Raw genomic sequence first — 18,940 nt, 5'->3', positions numbered from 1 at the left:
ATAAGGTGAACAGATGCTCTTAGGTAAAAAGCTGCAGGAAACCATTGCCCTGAATGGAAACTGTCTGCAGGGATCCTTCATGGGGATCAATGTACAAAGAACATCTGCCATAGGGTACCTGGCCTTGTAGATCAAGAAACAAAGGCTGTCAATTACTCCATGGCTTTTCAGGGCCAGCCTTAAGAATTATGTCATCAGGAAAGTTTAAATAACTGCCATTTGGGGACAAACCCTGGTAGTACTGCAAAGGTTATTGGTGACTGGTGATATACATAGTTACTGGATTTGTATGGTGACCACACACATATAGGAATGGGAAAGCCTTATATAATTGCTTAGACTTTTGCCAAGAAACATACCACAAAATGCTATGAGGTGCGATTTGGGAAATCAGACCCAACTGGGGTTGAAAGGATCAAATGTCTTCTCCTTTCAAGTTCCCATTGATTTGATTATACATAAAATAATTCAGGAGGAAGAGAAGAGGGTAAATGAAGCAATGCTAGAGAACAAGACCCAAGAAAGAAGTCACGTTCAGAGATGCCTATATCAATCCAATGGACTGAAGCTTCTTAAGTGTGACTCAGCTCTTCAAGTTCGAGCATCCACAAATAGGGTCCTAGTGATGGGAGGTGAATCCCCTATTTTTGGTCACAGGCACCAAAATAAGTCAGAACTTAGGCTTTTTAATTTGCTTCTAAATTCAAAGGGATAAGAAGGAAAAGTGCACCTGTGGCTCAGACAGTAAAGAATCTGCCTGCAGTCAGGGAGACCCATTCAATCCCAGGGTTGGGAAAACCCTCTGAAGAAGGATATGGCAACCCACTCCAGTATTCTTGCCTGGAGAAGCCCATGGACAGAGGCGCCTGGCGGGCTTGAGTCCAGTCCATGGGTTCACAAAGTATTGGACATGACTGAGTGACTAACACTTCTCGCTTCCACTGTCTAGCACAATGAAACCCAGTATGTTTGGTGTGGAAACAGAAGACAGTTCAAAAGGAAAAAAAAAAAAAAAAAAGAGCATTCAATGAGGTAGAAACACTCAACTGTTCTGATTGTTAAAAGGAATAGCATCTTGTGGCAGGTTGTATATGTGAAAGAAACCATTTTGTCACTCAAAAAATAGCCATGAGATGCTGCAGGGGACTGGAGTAACTGTACCCCCATGAGAGATAAAGCTTGGAGGGAGCAGCTGAGGTAGGGAGGGCAACCCCTAAATGATGCTTCTTTCAGATAGGAGGTCAGTGACCTGGGGTGGAGCCTTGGTTAAATGTGGCAGAAGAAATTCAACTTGAAAAAAGAAAAAAGAAAAAAACCTACCTTTTGGTCACTTGGGAACCTCTTCTACTGTGATTGATGAAATAACAACTTCCCATCCCCCAGCCTCTGAAGGCCCTTACTAACATGCACTGATGCTGCCAGCATGTGCGTGGCTAGGTTAGAAAGGCGATGATCCGCTCCAGGAAGCCGAGGAGACACTGTCCCCACATCCAAGCCACTGGACTAAGAAAACAGCCCCTCCCAACGTTCTGCAGTTGTAGAAGTCCCATAAGATGATGACTGTGTTTTAAATTAATTATTTTCAGAGATAAGTAGCCTGGGAGCTTTGTCCCTAGCATCTCCCCAATTTATGATTGACAGTCTTTTTCTCAAGCATGTCTCATGTTTGAGGAATCACAAAGCCTGCCTGAGCTGAAGCATCTAAATTGCACAGGAGGATGAGTCTTGTATTACACTAATACGCAATAGACTCAAGCTGAATTGCAGTTTTCTGTCAGCTTGCTTCTCTCTTCTGGGATAACTCAAAATTCTCTTCCCACAGGTTTGATGTCAAAAAGAGAATCAGGAGCATCAATATGAGAAAAAACAACTAGATGTTGAAATCATGTTCTATATTCTTTCCAGAGAGTATAATTATAGATTAGCCTACAGATTTACATGGATAGACCAAAGGATGTGTTCAACTGTCTTTTATAAACAGCCCAAACTCCTCTTTTAAGAAGTGTGTATGAGTGATCTGTACTTAGTTGGAAATGTGTTCCTTTCTTGATAAGTAAAGTGAAAGGTCACATTTTCTTGATTAAACAGAACATTCTTTGTACAGAGGAAGTCAGTACCAAGAAAGTGTTTTGTTCTGCTTTTTCGAGCTCAATTTTTCCAACACTGGAGAACCAAAGGTCCTATAATTAGAGAAGTAAGCATTCCATGAATCGTACTAATCTGTGAACTTACATCAAGCTGTGGGCTAGAGCTAAACCTGTAGAAGCATGATCACAGTCATGTGGTGGTCTCTCTGTTTCATAATCCTCCCAGGTTTTTAACTGGTTCATCTGATTTAAGCACTGCTTGTTCTTTCTCTCCTAACAATGCTAGGCCAAGCAGCCAAAAATACATTATTGAGAGAAATTGGTGCATCCCAAGATAGATCAAATCTTTGTACCAAGCCAATTGCTGTTTCCTGAATGTTCTGTTTTTTTCACACCTCCCTGCTGTTGCTTCTTTCTTTTCATGCTGACTCTCTAGAAGCCGACTCAATACTCAGGACTCAGTTCAGTAATACTACCACCGTCATTCCCTGAGAGAGTCTCTATTATAGCACCCTTTACCTGATATTCACAGTTATTGGGAGATTTCTTTGGTGAGGTGCATGTTAGATCTTTTCTCCTACGCAAGAATTTCTCCAAGTATAATCCTCAGAGTACTCAGTATCCAGGGGAAGAAAAATTATGAAAATGTATATTCCTAAACCCCACCCGCAGCATTTTCAGTCAGAATCTCTGAGGTATCTAGGGAGTAAATCCCAAGAATCCTCATTTTTACTAAACTCCTTAGGTGATTCTTACGTAAATCACTGAATGTGACAATAGAGAATACAATTATATTTATCTTTGTGTCTCTAATTTCTAGGATATAACCAGGCATGCAGTAGGTACTTAATAAATTTGAGCAATAAATAAATGCCTGATGAATACTGATTCTTCATGCCTTCCTTCATTTTTCATTTAGTTGTTTAAACAGTCATTTATTCAGCAAATATTTATTAGGAGCCTACTATAGACCACACATTTCTAGGAACTAAGAATGCAGTGGTGAACAAATCCCACTCATCAAAGTTTATTGTCACATGGTTTATTTTTTTTTTAATCTATGTTGCTCTTATCAGTTGGATAGACAACAAGATCCTTACTCAGATGTTACGCTGCGCGTCCATTGCTATCATTTCCACATTGTAATTCTCACTTTACACAACGCCTGCTACTATTCTAATCCTTCAAATTCTGCCACAGCTTCCATACTGAGTTCAAGTTTCATTTCCTTCTCAAAGCCTTCCTCCTTAACTCCTTAGTCCCATGATTATTTTTCCCCTTCTTTTTTTTTTTTTACATTTATTTTTTTAATTGGAGGAAAATTGCTTTATAATGTTGTGATGGATTCTGCTGTATAACAATGAAAATCAGCCATGATGATACATATTATTTTTCCCCTTCTTGACAAGAGACCTTCCCCCTCAATTGCTTTAACAAATTTTTGGTGGGGAGGATGTTCCATGTTACTTTCTAATTTTGCATGCTAAATTGCTTCATACTATTCACAGGGTTCTCAAAGCAAGAATGAGGAAGTGGTTTGTCATTCCCTTCTCCAGTGGACCACATTTTATCAGAACTCTCCACCATGACCCCCGTCCATCTTGGGTGGCCCTACATGGCTTGGCTCATGTTTTCATTGAGTTAGACAAGGCTGTGATCCATGTAATCAGTTTGGTTAGGTTTTTTTTTTGATTGTGGTTTTCATTCTGTCTGCCCTCTGATGGATGAGGATAAGAGACTTGTGGAAGCTTCCTAACGGGAGGGATGGCTGTGGGGGAAACTGGATCTTGCCCTGGTGGGTAAGGCCATGCTTAGTAAATCTTTAATTTTCTGCTGATGAGTGGGGCTTTGTTCCCTCCCTGTAGTTTGACCTGAGGCCAAACTATAGTAGGGGTAATGGTGGTAATGGCGACCTGCAAAAGGACTTATGCCAGCATGCCACACCTCCCAGGACTGCTGCACTCCGTGTCCCTGACCCTGTGGCAGGCCACTGTCAACCCTCGCCTCTATTGGAGACTCCCGAACGCTCACAGGCAAGTCTGGCTCAGTCTCTTGTGGGGTCACTGCTCCTTTCTCCTGGGTCCTGGTGAAAAAAAGATTTTGTTTGTGCCCGCCAACAGTCTCTGTTTCCTCAGTCTTGTGTAAGTTCTGTAATCAAACCCTGTTGACCTTCAAAGTCAAATTCCCTGGGGGTTCTTAGTCCTGTTGCTGGATCCGCAGGTTGGGAAATCTGTTGTGGGTACTAGAACCTTCACAACAGTGCTAGAACTTCTTTGGTATAATTATTATCCAGTTTGTGGGTCACCTGCTTGACGGCTCTAAGGTGGGGTTAATGGTGACCTGCTCTAAGAGGACTTCTGCTGTGCCTCCCAGGACTACTGTTGCCAGAGCCCCAGTCCCTGTGGCAGGCCACTGCTGACCTGTCTTTCCCCAGGAGACACTCAAACACTCAAAGGTAGGTCTGCCTCAGTCTCTTGTGGAGATCACTGCTCCTTTTCCTGGGTCTTGGAGCACACAGAGTTTTGTTTGCACCTTCTGAGCGTTCTCTGGCTCAGAGTCTTGGAGAAGACTCTTGCAAGTCCCTTGGAAAGAAAGGAGATCAAACCAGTCCATCCTAAAGGAAACCAATTGTGAATATTCATTGGAAGGACTGATGCTGAAGCTGAAGCTACAATACTTTTGCCACCTGGTAAGAAGAGCTGACTCATTGGAAAAAACCCTGATGATGGGAAAGATTGAAAGTAGGAGGAAAAGGGGATGACAGAGGACAAGATGGTTGGATGGTATCACCGACTCAATGAACATGAGTTTGAGCAAACTCTGGGAGACGGTGAAGGACAAGGAAGCCTGGCATGCTACAGTCCATGGGGTCACAAAGAGTTGGACATGACTGTTCAGTCACAACAAGAAAATCACTTCAATCCTGTCCAACACTTTGTGACCCTGTTGACTGTAACCTGTCAGGCTCCTCTATCCATGGGATTCTCCAGCAAGAGTACTGGAAAGAGTTTCCAGGCCCTCCTCTGGGGAATCTTCCCAGTCCAGGGATTGGACCCATGATTCTTAAGTCTCCCACATTGGAGACCACCTGGGAAGCCATGAATATATTTTTCATGTGACTCTCACATGATATTATGAATTCCATGAATGTGGGAGTTAGACTGTGTCTTTTCCTGCATATTTCATGACTCTCAGCATTTAATTTAATTGCTCACTTCTACAGTCAACCCATAAAGAGTCAATGAGCACCAACTACATGTGAGACTCTATTGGTCAACCCCTGAGAGCACACAAAAAGAGCTGGGGATGTATGGATCAAAAATTCCCCATCATGGGAATAGCAGATGTGTTGGGAAAGAATTACAATTGACTGAGTAGACTGCTAGATTGGAGACATTAGCAAAGACCCATGTAGCATCAGTTCAGTTCAGTTCAGTTCAATCGCTCAGTCAAGTCTGACTCTTTGCGACCCCATGAACCACAGCATACCAGGCCTCCCTGTCCATCACCAACTCCTGGAGTTTACCCAAGCTCATGTCCATTGAGTCAGTGATGCCATCTAACCATCTCATCCTCTGTCGTCCCCTTCTCCTCCTGCCTTCAATCTTTACCAACATCAGGGTCTTTTCAAATGAGTCAGCTCTTTGCATCAGGTGGCCAAAATACTGGAGTTTCAGCTTTAACATCAGTCCTTCCAATGAACACCCAGGACTGATTTCCCTTAGGATGGACTGGTTGCATCTCCAGATGGAGAGTCCCATCTCCAAGGGACTCTCAAGTGTCTTCTTCAACACCACAGTTCAAAAGCACCAATTCTTCAGCCTTCAGCCCTCTTCATAGTCCAACTCTCACATCCATCCATGACCACTGGAAAAACCATCGCCTTGACTAGACGGACCTTTGTTGCGTCACCCAGGTGCATAGTAGATGCTGACCCAATAACCCTTAATTTAAACAGATCATACACAGAAGCAATGACCTCATATGATTAATCTAATGAATGCGCTTGCATTTGTTTTATGCTGTATCTGTGCAGGTTATTGCATTCACATATTGGTGGTAATGTTTCCTTCCTTGACCGTCATTGCCTAGGAATATATTACTTTTTCCTTCCAGCTCTGATATCAAGTTCTATATTACTGTTACCTAAGGAGCTTTGAGGAAGAAGTGAGGAGAGGAGAAAGAGGAGGAGGAGGAAGGGAGGAAAGGAGAAGAAGAATACAGCAAAATATGAATGCCCTAAATTTGGACTCCACTCAAAACGATGGAAACAGAATCTATTTGTTTAGATGGGACCCTGGCATTGGCATTAGTGTTTTGTTTTTTTAAGTTCTTCCAATGATTCCCCTAAGTAGCCAGGTTAGCTAATGCTAACCCTTTAGCTAATGCTAAAGGCAAATATTTATATTAGTGGGTCCTTTTGGCTCCGTATTAAATGTCTTCCAACTGTATTCTGCCACCACGCCCAGTCAAATAAATAAATCTTAAAAATGTGGGCACTTATTCCATAACCCGCAGTGTGATGGATGCTCTGCTATTTCCACAAAGAGTAGGGATGAGGAGAGAGACATGAAAGGTAAAAGGGGATTGAGGTTAGTAGCAGATGAGGTGAATGTGACACAGAATTGTGTCATTGTGTCTTTTACAAGCCCCAGGTAAGCCTGGCTGTCCCTGGACAGAAATATATACACATATACATGTGTGAACACACACACACATGCAGATAGCCCTCCACTTGGCTTGCTTTTGTACTTTGGTATGTGGCTAAAAGCAGAGTGTCCTAAGAGAGAAAAACAAAAGAGATACAGGCTATTCTGTCGTATAGTTTGTAATACTTACCTTTTACCAAAAAATTTGTTCATTTGACTTAACAAATTCTATGCTCCACCTTGAGTGGGGGCGCTCTTACTAATTATGAAAGAAAATACAGATGAATTGCATGCTAAGTCGCTTCGGTCACGTCCGATGAATTAGTACTACTAAAAATAATACATTTTAACAATGCAGTATCTCTCTGTATACAAATATTTATTGAATGAATTGGTGAAACTCAAGCTGAATAACATATAAACACATGTCTTTTGTGTAATGACTCCTGGGTAGGTACTAGCTTCAGACAGCAGTTTCCAAACTTTGCTGAACATTAAAATCATCTGGGAAAAACACTGTGCTCAGGTCAAATCCTGTATTAAGTTGCACTCTTTGAAAGTGGCAAAGAAAAACCTGTATTTTTTAAAGACTCCCAAGTGATTCCAATGGGTAGCAAAATTTGAGAATTACTGTCCTACTAGATTGTTAATACATACATGAGGAATATGTGGAAGATAATCAATCATAATTAAATATCTTTGGGTATATCATGCTTGGATTTCTCAAGGACCAAGATTACATGATCTTTCCAGGAACCAGTCTTATGTCTATCTGGATTTGTATTGAGTTACTTTACACATGTGAAGGGTAATTTCAAAAACAGTGAATGATTCAAAAACCCTGGGGTGCACACTGTATGAGTTTGACCATGCTAATATCTAGCATTCTTATTAGGGGTTCCAGAATCTAGTATTCCCAAGAATTTGTCTTTCCATGGTAAATATTTTCTAATGAATGGAGACGGAAACCAAAATAATACAAGGAAGTAGAACTCATTGGGAAAGAATGAAAGATTAAAAGTCAACTTGCAGGAAAAAAATCATGACTCTATTATAATCTTAGTGACTTCATAGTAGAATATAAGATGACACGTTATGTTCCGCACTGTCACAGACCCCAGGACATGGCACTTATATAAGAAAAAAAATAAGGGGCGGGGGGGACAAGTGGACTTATTACCTGATCATGTACTGTCATTTACCAGGCATTTTATACATGCAGTCTTGCCATAGACTGTGTCCAGTGTTAGTCTCTCAGTCGTGTCTGACTCTTTGCAACCCCATGGACTGTAGCTCGCTAGACTCCTGTGTGCATGAAATTCTCCAGGCAAGAATTCTGGAGTGGGCAGCCATTCCCTTCTCCAGGGTATCTTCCTGACCCAGGGATCGAACATGCATCTCCTGTATTACAGGCAAATTCTTTACCATCTAAGCTACCAGGGAAGTTATAAACTCCAGTGTTCTTGCCTGGAGAATGCCAGGGATGGGGAGCCTGGTGGCTGCCATCTATGGGGTCACACAGAGTCGGACACGACTGAGGTGACTTAGCAGTAGCAAGCTGAATATTACTGTCTCCTTTTTCCAGATGAAGAAATTGAGGCTCAAAAAATGTTCATTTTCTAAGGTGATGAAGCTATCAGGGATGAAACAAGGATTCAAATTCAGATTGACCTAGCTCTGAGCTTCGTAGCATTTTCTTTGCCCAGAGCTGTAAAACACAGTCCTTTCCCCCATCTTCTCCCTCCTCCTGGATCTCACCTGGGTACGACTCTGCCAACAATAAGCTGTAACTTATGAGTGTCAAACACTGTCCAAAGCAATGTGTGTGTATTAATTCTGCAAGGTAGGTAGTATTATTACTCTCACTTTACAGATAAAGGAAGCTGAGTGTGCTAGACAAAATAATGCCTGCCCCACCCCAAGATGTCATGCCCCAATCCCTGGGACATGTGAATAAGTTACAGTGTGCGACAAAAGGAATTTTGCTGATGAGCATTGATGCTAACAAATGGGAGCTGCCAGCATCCGCCTCCTGAGGCGGCCTGGCTCAGTTGAGCGGAGACAGGTGTGTGGGAGAGGTTTGATCGCCTACGTTTGAGGAAACGAAAAGCTGAGGAAAAAGGCGTGCCTTGATTTGAATGCACTCTAATTACTGGAGAAAATAAGAGTCTCTGACGCCAGCAACTTCCAAGACTGAAAGCAATTCAGCCGTAGCACGTTCTTCCGGAGGCCAGAGATGATGTTTGTTCCCACGCTTCCAGAAACACTTAGGGAGAGAGGCTGCAGTTTGCCACAAGTGATATGGTCTTTGGAACTGGGTCGCCTCCTTGGACACTTTTAGAGCTTCGGCCAGCCCCGGCTGAGGGCAGGTGGTGAGAGCCTGGTGGCCTTTCATGAAGAGTTACCATGACTCACTTCTCCGCCCTCAGCTGTCTTCCAGCACAGCTGCTCTACCCTTCCCTGATTGCATCATTAACTTTCCTCATGAGGCTAGAAGATTCACTCACTGTCGCGTCCCACTCTACTTTCTTTACATTGCATCACTGTATTGTTTTATGGGGAGGACAGTGTCTGTTTCAATGAGGCAAATCCTTTCTGCCCTGCTGTGCCATCAGTGGAGAGCTGGCATCCCACTCACAGGCAGGATGGAGACCCTTTTGCTGTGTAAATAAGATGGTAGTGCAATTACTCAGGTCGTCCCCTCATGTCAGTATTCCTTGATATTCTCTATGCAGTGGCCTTTGTTTTCATTTTCCTCTATGCACCTGTGGCCATACCTGCTCTTTACACCTATTGGGAATGTTCTACGGCAGAAAAATGAGTGAACCATTCTCTGATCACAGTCTCCTTTTCCTTCCACTCCTTGACTCACACAACACCACTTTACTCGTGATTTCTAGTCCCTCTGCCAGTGTTTTTTCTCCCCATATGAAGGTGGATCATATCTTCATGTTGACTTCACTCTTCTCTGCTTATTCCTTTATTCTCATTTCCTGGCATATCTTTCTTCTCCTCTTTCCCAGGTCCACAGAGTATTTTCTTGGCCTGGTAGATAATAGGAGAAGGAGAAAGTAATTCATCTATCTTCCAAATCTTTCAGTTTTAGCCCATCCTCTCAGTTTTTAAATTCATAACCCAGAGATGGTTCTTTTGTGGTTTTGCCCTGAAATCTTCCCCTCAGGCATCGGATGACCCTCCAGTGGTTTCTTGAACAAGGAAAGGGCCAGGCCAACCTTAGACTTTGAGGGAGAGGAGCTGTAGGAAGTGGAGAATACAGCTATTAGTACTTTGGAATAAATTTCTGCCACATGTGCAAATAGCTATATAACAAAGTGACATGTGCTGTAACAAAGTCATGGGAGAAACCCAATTGGATTGTAACTGAAGCAGCCAGGAAACATTTACAATGATGTTTTCAACTGAAGTCTTAAGGCACATTCAAGTGTAAGACTAGGGGCTGCTGATTCATCTAACACAGCTTTATCTTCCTTTTTATTTATTTGGTGGCTTGTTGATTTGGGTCTTTATCAGAGAATGAAGATGCCTTATCTATCTAAAGCTTGCTCAATCAAGCTTCCTCATCAGTTCAGTTCAGTTCAGTTCAGTCGCTCAGTCGTGTCCAACTCTTTGCGACCCCATGAATCGCAGCACGCCAGGCCTCCCTGTCCATCACCAACTCCCGCTTCCTCATAAGCCTCTCTAAATGGATGAAATGTCAGAAGACATGTTTTGAACAAATTCATTTGGAGGAGATTTTTCCTTGGGAATTTGTATATTAAGTTAAATTTAAAATTATTCCTAGGGGTTAGATGTCTTGGGAATCTTGATGAAGAGGGATATATTATTTTCCATTTCTTTAAAAAAAATTTGATTAATGTGCTCAATGTTTGATTTGACACACACATGATTCCACACACACAGAGGGAAAATACACTAAATCATCTTGATATGTTCTTGGCCTGGAAAATAAAATCTAGATTTATTTAAGCATCTGAGTGATTGACAGCACTATTGACCTCCAGATAGTCACACTTATTTAGATTATTCTGTCCTTTTACCACCATTTCAAACGATATTCAGAGCTCAAAAAAAGGGACAAAAATGGATTAAGAGCCTTCTTCATGATTACAATGGTTATAACTTACTCTAGGAAAAGGAGAAGATAGGAACTTGGAAGTTCAGCAATTAAGAATGGGATACTGCCTCAGTCAGGCGCTCGGCTCCGTTTCGGTTTCACTTCCGGTGAGGGGCTGCTTCGGAGCGAGCGCAGGCGGCAGCGGTGACTGCGGCGCCGCTGTTATTAAAAAAAAAAAAGAATGGGATACTGAGTGCAAATTTCCCCCCAGAAAAGTCAAATAATCCATCCAAACTGGCTACACTGTTTTGGTTCCATTCTTTCTACATACATCTGTGATGCCATTTTGTGTCAGGGCACAAGAAGTTTAGAACATGCTCAATGTTCACAAACCCATCCTTAGACATTTGCACATTTAACTGTGCATCAGTACACCTGGACACTTTTGGTTGGCAGGATTGGTACCTAGCTCTGATATTGGATTACTGACTTTCCCTTGTACCCTCATCCCCTTATTGTTTATTTATTAAAAATTTTTGGCCTCAACAGTCCCAGCTTCTTGATCTTGGATGTTCTTTTTTGGTTCAATAATTTCATAAAAAACTCTAACCATAATGGTTTTTAATCGTTTGTTTGTTTTGATCTGGTCTGAAGCCATTCTGATACCAACCAGGATTCTTGACCTTCCACAATCAATAGACATTGACCAGAAGCCACACAAGAAACTCAGGCAAGGCCCTGCAGCTGGACACACCCTTACCCTCACCCTGTAAAGGAACCAAGGCAATCTCTCTCCCAGAGAGCAAAAAATACAACAGATTCCCTTGCTCACTCTCTGAGGGAGGGGCAAGCTGGTTCCTTTACAGGGTGAGGGTAGAGGTATGTCCAGGAGTTGGGTGGGAGTGGGTAGCTTAGGTCTTTTGTCTACCCCTTGAGTGGTATTGTACAGGAGACAGGGATCAAGACCATCCCCATGGAAAAGAAATGCAAAAAAGCAAAATGGCTGTTGGGGAGGCCTTTCAAATAGCTGTGAAAAGAAGAAAAGCAAAATGCAAAGGAGAAAAGGAAAGATATAAGCATCTGAATGCAGAGTTCCAAAGAATAGCAAGAAGAGATAAGAAAGCCTTCTTCAGCGATCAATGCAAAGAAATAGAGGAAAACAACAGAATGGGAAAGACTAGAGATCTCGTCAAGAAAATCAGAGATACCAAGGGCACATTTCATGCAAAGATGGGCTCAATAAAGGGCAGAAATGGTACGGACCTAATAGAAGCAGAAGATATTAAGAAGAGATGGCAAGAATACACAGAAGAACTGTACAAAAAACATCTTCACACCCAAGATAATCACAATGGTGTGATCACTCACCTAGAGCCAGACATCCTGGAATGTGAAGTCAAGTGGGCCTTAGAAAGCATCACTACAAACAAAGCTAGTGGAGGTGATTAAATTCCAGTTGAGCTCTTTCAAATCCTGAAAGATGATGCTGTGAAAGTGCTGCACTCAATATGCCAGCAAATTTGGAAAACTCAGCAGTGGCCACAGGACTGGAAAAGGTCAGTTTTCATTCCAATCCCAAAGAAAGGCAATGCCAAAGAATGCCCAAACTACCTCACAGTTGCACTCATCTCACACACTAGTAAAGTAATGCTCAAAATTCTCCAAGCCAGGCTGCAGCAATATGTGAACCCTGAACTTCCAGATGTTCAAGCTGGTTTTAGAAAAGGCAGAGGAACCAGAGACCAAATTGCCAACATCTGCTGGATCATCGAAGAAGCAAGAGAATTCCAGAAAAACATCTATTTCTGCTTTATTGACTATGCCAAAGCCTTTGACTGTGTGGATCACAGTAAACTGTGGAAAATTCTGAAAGAGATGGGAATACTAAACCACCTGACCTGCCTCTCGAGAAACCTGTATGCAGGTCAGGAAGCAACAGTTAGAACTGGACATGGAACAACAGACTGGTTCCAAATAGGAAAAGGAGTTCGTCAAGGCTGTATATTGTCACCCTGTTTATTTAACTTCTATACAGAGTACATCAGGAGAAACGCTGGGCTGGAAGAAGCACAAGCTGGAATCAAGATTGCTGGGAGAAATATTGATAACCTCAGATATGCAGATGACACCACCCTTATGGCAGAAACTGAAGAGGAACTAAAAAGCCTCTTGATGAAAGTGAAAGTGGAGAGTGAAAAAGTTGGCTTAAAGCTCAACATTCAGAAAACGAAGATCATGGCATCCGGTCCCACCACTTCATGGGAAATAGATGAGGAAACAGTGGAAACTGTGTCAGACTTTATTTTTCTGGGCTCCAAAATCACTGCAGATGGTGACTGCAGCCATGAAATTAAAAGACGCCTACTCCTTGGAAGGAAAATTATGACCAACCTAGATAGCATATTGAAAAGCAGAGACATTACTTTGCCAACAAAGGTCCATCTAGTCAGGGCTATGGTTTTTCCAGTAGTCATGTATGGATGTGAGAGTTGGACTGTGAAGAAAGCTGAGCGCGGAAGAATCAATGCTTTTGAACTGTGGTGTTGGAGAAGACTCTTGAGAGTCCCTTGGACTGCAAGGAGATCCAACCAGTCCATTCTGAAGGAGATCAGTCCTGAGTATTCTTTGGAAGGAATGATGCTAAAGCTGAAACTCCAATACTTTGGCCACCTCATGCAAAGAGTTGACTCATTGGAAAAGACTCTGATGTTGGGAGGGATTTGGAGCAGTAGGAGAAGGGGATGACAGAGGATGAGATGGCTGGATGGCATCACTGACTTGGTGGACGTGAATTCGAGTGAACTCCGGGAGATGGTGATGGACAGGGAGGCCAGGGGTGCTGCAATTCATGGAGTCCCAAAGAGTTGGACACGACTGAGTGACTGAAATGAACTGAACTGAACTGGGTGGTACTGAGTGCAAAGGGCATGTGCAGTACCCTGCTTATGCTACTGGCTCTTCAGAATTGGCAGTTGGAGTTTTGGGTCTTTTTGTATCTTTTGTCCAGAAACTGCCCCAGCTGCACAGGCACAAGTATTTTTAGTCTCTTGTAGTTTCTTTGTATTTTGTAGTTTGAGTAGATGTTTCTCCAGGTGCAAGCTTTACAGCAAAGGGTTCCAGGTCCCAGGTTCCAGCCTGTCTTAATTCCTTCCCGTGTGTTGCACACACAGACAATTCCTTGGGCAAGGCCTGTCCGAGTGTGGGCCCAGGAACAGATTGCACTGTGATTCCAGACTCACCACAAGTAATTGCCAGTCCCATGGGGGTAGCTCCTTGACCATGTTCCAGGCCATGAACCACACCCATGAACGGATTTTCTCATGTTAGCCATTGTTTAACAGAGAAAACTGGACCTACGAATGTGGTAAAAACAGTGCAAATTTATGCTCACTCCTGGGAAAAATAAGTCATAGCATGCATATTACTGAATATTTGTCAGTTGTCCGAGCTTTAGGGTTTTCTTTAATTATTGCTATTGGGGGGGGTGGGGAAGAGTAAATTTTAAGCTCCAAATTATTTTTTTAGGGGCTAAAAAGATGCACATTAAAGCAATATCACTTGCTCGGTATAAGGAAGTGACACTGATTCTGGAAGGTAAAACCAGCTTCCTAGCTGCTTTAGAGGTGCTAGTTGCTTCGATGTACTTGCAGTCTAAGTTGAGTGTTCATGACTTTCACTTCTGCAGTTTTCAGCTAGAGACAGTGACTATCCACAATGTGTAGTAATGAAAATTTTGAATAATACATTGGAGAGAATCACTTAGCTCTGGAGAGTCTGGCCCGTTCCCAATCTGAGCTGCTTAAGTAATCCAATAGAAGGTAAGCTCTTCCAGGACACCAGCAGACTCTATCTTGTTTACAGTTGTATTTGGCACACAGTACTTGACATGATTAATGCTTGCTGAAAAGAAAATGAATGAATCTGACTCTCTGCTCACTACTTATCAAATAGATGTCTGTTGTAAAAATGATAAAACTTGATAAAGGCAATTAATTTTATTGTGAAACTAACCAGGAAACTGACGCTGTTCCATGGAAATATGACACTGAAGAAAGTCCATATTTAGACTCTCTGTATGTAGACTATATTTATGAGTTTGTCATAATTTATTCAAGAATTTTTTTTTCCTCTGAATGCCTCTTTTATGATAGGTATTACACTAGAAAATATGAAAACAGTGGTGAGAGCATTGATGATCTGTTCTATTCTAAAAATGAGCAGGTCATGGATTTCTTCTTAGCTTAGTTTTATACCTGAAGGTCATCTTCACATCGGAGAAGGCAATGGCACCCCACTCCAGCACTCTTGCCTGGAAAATCCCATGGACAGAGGAGCCTGGTGGGCCGCAGTCTGTGGGGTCGCTAAGAGTTGGACACGACTGAGCAACTTCACTTTCACTTTTCACTTTCATGCATTGGAGAAGGAAATGGCAACCCACTCCAGTGTTCTTGCCTGGAGAATCCCAGGGACGGGGGAGCCTGGTGGGCTGCCATCTATGGGGTCGCACAGAGTTGGACACGACTGAAGCGACTTAGCAGCAGCAACAGCAGCATCTTCACGTGTGTGTTTGGGTAGGGGTTAGGGAGAGAGGCATGAATAGGGCTGACAAATGGGAAAGTCTTTCTAATTTTGCAATTTTGGAAAGGGATCTGTTCAAGGGATTAGTTATCTGTGGTAGAGACACATTGGCTCCTAATGAGATTTAATTTCTAGAGAAACCAGATGGACTTTTGAGTTAAGCCTCATGAGAGTCAACTGAACACAGCCCTTTCCTTCCCTCAGAGGAAAGAGAGAGAAGGGAGACGAAGAGGGAAAAAGGAAAGGAAGAAGAATGGGAGGAAGTGGGAAGAAAGGGAAGAAAACAACAGGGAAGGGAGAAGGGAGAAAGAAAGGAACAATCACTTTATTTCAATAGGTCCAATTCCCATTTTCTTCATTTTGTCAGCACCTCAAAAATCTTTTCATTGCACTTAATGACTCAAGATTACAATGACCATTAATATGGGACAAAACCAGAAGTCCAAGTGAGTCAAGATCATTTTCTGCCTTATTTTTCCTCAGAATTATTTCTTGTCCTCCTGGCCACTCATGGATGAGTGCTCAGTGGACTTTTCCTCCACTGCCCACCAGGCTGCCTGTCTTCATGGAGAGGCCTCGTTGCCCTTGCTGTTCTCATTTCTCTGTCTCAGGAACACCACCTTCCAAGGGGGCCTCCCCTTGATTCCTCCAGTATTACCCAATTCTTTATAGTGAAACGAGCCTCCCCTTTGGAACTAAAGGCAAACAAGGTTATTCCTGTTTTCCTTCATTCTTCCTCCTACTCCAAACAACCAGAAGCAACCCAGACTACTTTTTAAATAAGTAACAATTCACATAAACAGGATATAATCATAACTGAAATGTTAGCTTCTTAGTACTTTGAGTGCACTACTTGCTGTTTTGGGAAATCCACGGGACTAGGTCCATGGGTGTAAACAGTAGGAAAGTTGGCATAGAAAGTTTAAAACACTATTTCCAGGGAGAATAGGAAACAGCAAAGACTCTGTGATTTCTACCCAACTTTATGTATAACACAAACTAGAAGCTGTCATTTTAATAAAAAGCCAAGAGTTTATATGCAAGTCCATGCATGGCTCCTTTGAAATATGGGTCCTAATGGTGATTGTTTTCATTTTGCAGAGTATATGGAAGCAGAGCAAACATTCTTAAAGCTTCGCATTACATGAAGCTCTGCCGTAGCCAGACACTAACTATGCAGAAGCTTCATTTTGCATCTGGCATGGCAGTGCCATTTATGGTGTTGAAATACTACCTTATAGCTTGGGTAGGTAGATACTATCCTGAGCCCAAATCCTTCCATCATCTGCCACTGCAGCCCCACCCCTCCTCAGGACCTTTCTCAGAATCTCTTCGTAATCTCTTTGTGTCTAAAGAGGTAATATGCAGAACATCAAGGGACACCCAGACCTGGGCTTCAGCACCATGACCTGTGTGACGTTGTTGCCTGAACTGCTGGTTATAAAACATATTTGAAAGTTATCCTTGAAAAGGATTATTTCAATGCATGTGGCTTGACCAAAAATATATATAGAGAGAGAAAATACAAAGAGGATTAGAAGAAAGAGAAAAGCAAAATTACTATAGATGAAAACAGGATCATTTTCAAAGTTGGCACTCTTACCAGTTGCTACTCATGAGGAAAAATGATGCAATTTCAGAGCCAGACTGCATATCATTTGTATTCTTTTTGACAACGACAATACTCTAGATATTACTTGCATTTCTGAAATAATCTCATAATTTGCCTTCCTCCACCAGGAGACTTGATCCATGGAGCTCAGCACAGAATCTGGCATGTACTATATGTGTTATATTAAGTGTAGGTCAGGAAGCAACAGTTAGAACTGGACATGAAACAACAGACTGGTTCCAAATAGGAAAAGGAGTACATCAAGGCTGTATATTGTTACCCTACTTATTTAACTTATATGCAGAGTACATCATGAGAAACGCTGGGCTGGATAAAGCACAAGCTGGAATCAAGATTGCCGGGAGAAATATCAATAACCTCAGATATGCAGATGACACCACCCTTATGGCAGAAAGTGAAGAGGAACTAAACAGCCTCTTGATGAAAGTGAAAGAGGAGAGTGAAAAAGTTGGCTTAAAGCTCAACATTCAGAAAACGAAGATCATGGCATCTGGTCCCATCACTTCATGGCAAATAGATGGAGAAACAGTGGAAACAGTGGCTGACTTTATTTTTGGGGGGCTCCAAAATCACTGCAGATGGTGACTGCAGCCATGAAATTAAAAGACGCTTACTCCTTGGAAAGAAAGTTATGACCAACCTAGACAGCATATTCAAAAGTAGAGACATTACTTTGTCAACAAAGGTCCATCTAGTCAAGGCTATGGTTTTTCCAGTGGTCATGTATGGATGTGAGAGTTGGACTATAAAGAAAGCTGAGTGCTGAAGAATTGATGCTTTTGAACTGTGGTGTTGGAGAAGACTCTTGAGAGTCCCTTGGACTGCAAGGAGATCCAACCAGTGCATCCTAAAGATCAGTCCTGGGTGTTCATTGGAAGGATTGATGTTGAAGTTGAAATTCCAATACTTTGGCCACCTGCTGCAAAGAGCTGACTCATTGGAAAAGACCCTCTTGCTGGGAAAGGTTGAGGGCAGGAGGAGAAGAGGACGACAGAGGATGAGATGGCTGGATGGCATCACTGACTCGATGGACATGGGTTTGGGTGGACTCCGGGAGTTGGTGATGGACAGGGAGGCCTGGCATGCTGCAGTTCATGGGGTCGCAAAGAGTCGGACATGACTGAGTGACTGAACTGATTAAGTGCTCAAAAACTATTTGTTGAATGAAAGTGATTTCACACTTTCATCCTTCCGTTCCAGAGGATGATCTCCCAGGGTTTTTTATATTCTAAGAAAATAAGAAGACGTTTTATAACATAGATAAGATACATGTTTATTCAGTGATTTACTTAAGAAATATTTATTGTGTATTTACTATAGGCTGAATGCTGGGACTATAGTAACGTGGGACAAATTTCATTCACCCCTTTTACAGATAACTTGTACAAGTTTATGTGCCTGGCAAGTGATAAAATAGATCTGGAACTTCAATCATTTTTGGAAAAGTAGCTGTATTTATCATTTCAGCTTTGCTACAGCTGCCTATTTATGTGTGCTCAATTCATTTGCAAAGATGAGATGTACTTTCTATATAGGTAAGTGATAGATTTTGAGTACTTTTTTGTTTGTTTGACTCTAGATGTACAGATCTGTAAGTAATAGATATATTTCTGGCAAGTTGAATGTACACATAAATGTTATGAAATGAGTCATGTTTTTAGTGTAAAAGAAATATGCCCCTTTTTTTGCAAGACACAAAACAGCTTTGTGTCTTGTTTATCTTTTGATCCTCAGCACCTGGGATACTGCCCAACATGAAAATACTCAATAAACAGATTAACTAAATAATAGACATGTGCTTTCATGAATCACCCAGGACTCCCAAAGAAACTTACGACCTCTGAATGTGGGTGTGATTTGCTCAGGTTGTCAGACGTAGAGGGTGTAGGTATCTGGAGATGGACATGCCAATCGGAGC

General features: G+C 42.1%; 1 long non-coding RNA gene across 1 annotated transcript in view; it reads right to left on the bottom strand.

The window, feature by feature from the left end:
- Positions 1–6,552: 6,552 nt before the first annotated feature.
- Positions 6,553–18,940, bottom strand: part of LOC133239136 (uncharacterized) — a 29,178-nt gene continuing 16,790 nt past the window's right edge. The window contains exon 4 of the long non-coding RNA XR_009733733.1: positions 6,553–9,991. This is a non-coding gene — a long non-coding RNA (uncharacterized LOC133239136). The remainder of the gene's footprint in view (positions 9,992–18,940) is intronic.

The sequence above is a fragment of the Bos javanicus genome, chromosome 26, assembly GCF_032452875.1.
Source record: "Bos javanicus breed banteng chromosome 26, ARS-OSU_banteng_1.0, whole genome shotgun sequence".
Lineage (NCBI taxonomy): Eukaryota > Metazoa > Chordata > Mammalia > Artiodactyla > Bovidae > Bos > Bos javanicus.
Note: the sequence above shows the minus strand (reverse complement) of the source record. Positions and strands in the feature narration are given on the sequence as shown.